Below are 5,407 nucleotides of genomic sequence, written 5' to 3' on the forward strand. Positions count from 1 at the left end.
TGTGTACAGAGTCCTGAACTACCAGAGGCTTCAGCTGCTCCCAAAATCACACCCCCTCTTAACTTTACTGATATGGCTTCTACTTGAGGCATAATGAAAATAGAATTCTTCTCAAATGGCCATCTGCAAGGCGGTTTGTGCCTGTATGACTGAGTGTTAAAGAGGACATTGTCCTTTAAATTGCAGGGAAATTGCAGCACAAGAGAGAAGCCTGCTTGTTCTCAGAAACTCCTTTAGAAACTTCCCATCTCAGCCTCACTTACCCCAGTCAGTCTGTCAGTCGTATTTATTGAGCACTTATTGTGCGCAGAGCACTGTATTAAGTGCTTGGGAGAGTACAATATAACCATAAACTGACACATTCCATCTCTACAAGGAGCTTACAGTGTTTAGGGGGAGACAGACATAATATAAATAAATAAATTACAGATATGCACATAAGTGCTGTGGGGCTGGGGGTTGATGGATAAAGGGAGCAAGTCACGGGAGGAGTAAATGAGCACAAATCATCGCTGCTTATCCCCTCCAAGCTCCAACTCTTCTTCAACCTCTTCATATTGTTGATTTCATGGCTAGGAAGAGTCATTATACTGCCAGGGAAAACAAACAGGCAAAGTGCATTGGCTGTTTAAGCAATGTATAGGTGACTCTCATTCTGACTGGCAGTGCATGTTTACTCACGGGGTTCTTCCTTCCCCACACACCAACACCACAGTTGCCTTTGCTTTCAGAAGAAAAAAAAACAGGGCAAAGCAAAGAAGAGGAAGGAGAGGAGAGGAACTTGAGGGAAAACGCTCTATCACAACTGGGATCCTTCTGGCTCCAGACTCCTGCTCTCCCCTTCCTTCCCCTTCTCTTCCCCCCAAACCGTGACAAGAGGCCTCTTGCCATAGCTTTTCATTCATTCATTCATTTATTCACTCATTCAATCATATTTATTGATAGCCTACTATGTGCAAAACACTGGACTAAGCGCTTGGGAAAGTTCAATACAGCAATAAACAGTGACATTCCCTGCCCACAACGAGTTCACAATCTAGTGTTGGGGAGAGAGACATCAGTACAAATAAATATTACAGATATGTACATAAGTGCTTTGGGGCTGGGATTGGGAAGAGCAAAGGGATAAATATTATTATAGAAATGCACATAAGTGCTTTGAGGCCGAGAGGGGAAAATAGCAAGGGGAGCAAGTCAGGGCGACTTAGACAGCAGTGGGAGATGAAGGAAAGTGGGGCTTAGTCTGAGAAGGCCTCCTGGAGGAGATGTCTTCAATAAGGCTCTGAAGCAGAGAAGAGTGGCTTCCAAGAATGCCCAAATGCTTAGTACAGTGCACACAGTAAGCCCTCAATAAATATGATTGATTGATTGATCTGAATAGTTTCTTTGAAAATTCTAAATGTTGTGCAATAGGAGATTCTCTTGGGGCAAATGCGATTGCTTGTTTTTGGATCAAATTCTAACATTGCTGTCATAACTCACCCCTGCTAGGGATATCAATCTCTGGCTTCTTCCCATTTTCATTTTCTCCTACTGCTAGCAGCCTGAACTCCAAGCTTTCATCCGGTTTAAGTTTTCCTATTTGTCAAAGAATTGAAAACTTAACTTCAACCAGTGCACCTGCCCGAATTACCGCACTTGGGAGAAAATAATAGCTGGTGAGTATCATTGGTGACATCATGATACAGTATAGTTCATCAGTCATACACTTAGGAGGGAAAATATGGGACAGCCTCTAGCTGAAGGAATAAACTCAGCTCTGCTTGACATAGCAGGCATGGTAATAGTATTTATTAAGTACCACATCAAATATTTATTAATGATGATGGCATTTATTAAGCTCCTGCTGGGTAACAAGCACTGTGCTAAACCAAGGTGTAGATGTAAGGTAATCTGATTGATCGCAGCCCCTGTCCCGCACAGGGCTCAGCAATCTAAAAAGTAGGAAAATTAAAATTCATGTTCTTTTTCATTCAAAATAATATGGGACTATTGGGCACTAAAATCACTACACACAGCTAGAAGTTGTGAGCTGGAAAGGGATAGAAAAGAGAGAAATCCCTGCCAAGGAAACCATAAACTGAAAGTCTGTGGAGTCACACGTGGAGAAGACAATGGCCTCCAGAAGTATTCTAGCCATAAACTGACTGAGCAAGGGAGAAGACCAAACGATAACTGTGGGTTTCTCACTATGGGGCCTAGTATCTCTCTTGGCCTTCTTGTCTTGTCTTATGCCGTCGAGTCATCTGCGACCCATTGCAATGCCGTGGACACACGTCTCCCAGAACACCCGGCCTCCATCAGCAATCGCTCTGGTAGTGTAACCATAGAGTTTTCTTGGTAAAAATACGGCAGTGGTTTACCCTTGCCTCCTTCAGCACAGTAAACATGGGTCTCCACTCTCGACTCTCTCCCATGCCACTGCTGTCCAGCACAAGTGGGTTTTGACTTGCAGCAGATTCCCTTCCACTCACTAGCCACTGCCCAAGCTAGGAATGGACTGGAATGGACGGGCCTCTGCTTGACTCTCCCTCCTGTAGTCAAGACTGGTAGAGTACTGGCAACTCTCCAGATGCAACCCTAAGAGGGGTTCTTGGCCTTCAGGTGTCAGGTAATTTTGAAGAAAACTGGAAAAAAATCCAGGCCAAAGTTTCCTTTCAAAGGATGATACATGCTTGAGGAAGTTAAATCCTCCCCTGGTTGCAGGTTGTAGGGGAGGAAGCTTGGAGACTTGTAGACATTTCAAATGAGAAAAAAGAAACATATATAATTAAAAGAGACAGTGACCAAATTTGAGAAATATCGACCACCATGTTGTATACTAATATTTGAAAGGCACGAGATCTTCATACAAAAACCAGATGAGAGAGCTGAAAAATGATGAAGAATGATCCCTGTACTCTAGAGAATTTAACAGAATCTTTTGCGAGGCAAAGCATTATACGTGGAATCAAAAATGGAAATAATGAGAGAGACTGGATTCTGTCATTGGGAGACCAGTGACTGGGGTTTCAGTTAAACTAAGCCCTAGAGTTCAAAATAATATTTCACCAGAGCAAGATTATAATGACTAAAAATTAAATCCAAATTGAGTCTAACATAAAAAGAATTAGCTATTCAGGAACAAAAATACTGTACCTATAAAAGAAAGAGGTATTGTCAGTTTTGGATTTGAAACCACCATGTTTTAGATCCTGATGCAAGCAGGCTCTGAATGATTACATTTTCAATTCCAGTAATATGATAGAGGCTTTTGGGCTAAATTTTCCATATTGCCTCGGCTCCAGAAGCAAACCTTAAAATCATGCCAAGGTCTTGGATCTGAAAGTAATAATGAGTGTAGCATTTCCTAAGCACTTAAATATGCCACGCACTGGGCTAGATTTAAGATAATCATATTAGACATGGTATCTGCCCCATGTAGGGCTCACACTCTAAGAAGGAGGGAGAACAAAGTATTTAATCCTCATTTTATAGATAAGGAAACTGAGGCACAGAGAAATTAAGTGACTGACCTGAAGTCTCACAGCAGGCAAGTAGCAGAATCAGGATTAGAACCCAGGTCCTGTGAATCCCAGGCCCATGCTCTTTTCTCTAAGCCAAGCAGCTAACCAAAAGGGTACTTCTGTGGGTGATATTGTTGTCAGGAGAGTTACCAAGGAAGTTAAGTATCAGAGACTTTGGGAAGTACTAGTCCTAGAGAAGCAATTAAACAGAGGGAAGGCTGCATCTGGGGAAACAAAACTGACCAGTTTGGGATCACCATTTCTGCTGAAGGTGTGAAAACTGAACCAACGTCTTGCGCCCCATCTTCCAGTCAGAGAAGGAGGTGTTGTGGCTTCTTGAATGGTGAATTGTTTTGGATACATGCGCTTAATCTGATGTATTAATCAATCAATGGTATTTATTGAGTGCTTACTGTGTGCAAAGCAATGTACTAAAAGCAGACAGACTCCTTCCCCACAACGAGGCCAACCTGATTAACAGTGCTCAGTACAGTGCCTGGCACATGACGATGATGATGATGATAGCATTTGTTAAGCATTTACTATGTGCCAGGCACTGTTCTAAGCGCTGGGGGAGATACAAGGTAATCAGGTTGTCCCACGTGGGGCTCACGGTCTTAATTCCCATTCTGCAGATGAGGTCACTGAGGCACAGAGAAGTGAAGTGACTTGCCCAAGGTCACACAGCACTGAGTGGAGCCAGGATTAGAATCCACAACCTCTGACTTTCAAGCCTGGGCTCCTTCCACTAAGCCACAATGCTTCTCATAATAAGTGCTTAACTAATTCCGTAAAAAGGGGGGTGGGTGGGTGGGTCCTCTCAGTGGTCTGTCAGGAGAGGCGGAGCAGGCCCGGGGGACGGTGGGGCTTTCCCGGGAAACTTCACCAGGAATCAGAGGGAAAAAGAAAAAAATGTGTGTTGCCGACTTGTACTTTCCAAGCGCTTAGTACAGTGCTCTGCACACAGCAAGCGCTCAATAAATACGATTGAATGAATGAATGAATGACACTTGTGAGGACACTTCTCAAAAAAGAATGAATGGTTTGGAATGTGGAATGGGAAACATCTTGGTGAACCTGATATAAAAGCTGCTGCAAGGACAACGCACACTAATGTGTGTGTGTTTGTGTGCGTGTGTGTGTGTGTGCGTGCGTGCACGCACGCACATATGCTTTTGTCCTATGTTCTCTAAAAAGATGCCTCTGAAATGATGAAATCCACCTTCGGGGAAAAAAGGTAGGGAGAGGAAGGGAGGGACAGACTGCGAAGGCCAATGCAAACCCCAGAATCCTGAAACTAATCTGCACCTACAGAGACTGCCTTTCATTGTGCCATCGTGTTTTTTTGTTTTCAGCACCTGGCCCGGTCTTTCTTTTACCTCCCTGTCTCATGATTATTATGAAGCTTCTGCTTGAAATAGAGTTGCTCCTTTCTTGTGAGCACCCTATATATATTATACACATTCTGAATAATAATGTTGGTATTTGTTAAGTGCTCACTATGTGCCAAACACTGTTCTAAGCACTAGGGTAGATACAAGGTAATCAGGTTGTCCAACGTGGGGCTCACAGTCTTCATCCCCATTTTACAGATGAGTTAACTGAGGCACAGAGAAATTAAGTGACTTACCCAAGGTCACACAGCTGACAAGTGGAATGAGCGAAAGAAGGAGAGAGAGAGAGAAAAAGAGCATGCTGACTGTCCTTCATATTCAAAGATACAGCTCCTGAGGATTTTATGAGCTGAACATGGGTCCTGTTTGCAGAGCAGTGAGTCTGTAGGGGACACAAATCAATCAATCATTCAATAGTACTTATTAATAATAATGATAATAATAATTATGCTATTTGTTAAGCTTTTTCTACATGTCAAGCACTGTTCTAAGCATTGGGGTAGATAC

General features: G+C 43.0%; 1 non-coding gene across 1 annotated transcript; it reads right to left on the bottom strand.

Annotated features, from left to right (window-relative positions):
• Positions 1-2,447: 2,447 nt before the first annotated feature.
• LOC119927444 lies at positions 2,448-2,590 on the bottom strand. The gene has a single exon (XR_005450446.1). It is a non-coding gene; the product is annotated as a small nucleolar RNA SNORA7 (small nucleolar RNA).
• Positions 2,591-5,407: the final 2,817 nt, after the last annotated feature.

This window comes from Tachyglossus aculeatus, chromosome 4 (genome assembly GCF_015852505.1).
Source record: "Tachyglossus aculeatus isolate mTacAcu1 chromosome 4, mTacAcu1.pri, whole genome shotgun sequence".
Taxonomy (NCBI): Eukaryota; Metazoa; Chordata; class Mammalia; order Monotremata; family Tachyglossidae; genus Tachyglossus; species Tachyglossus aculeatus.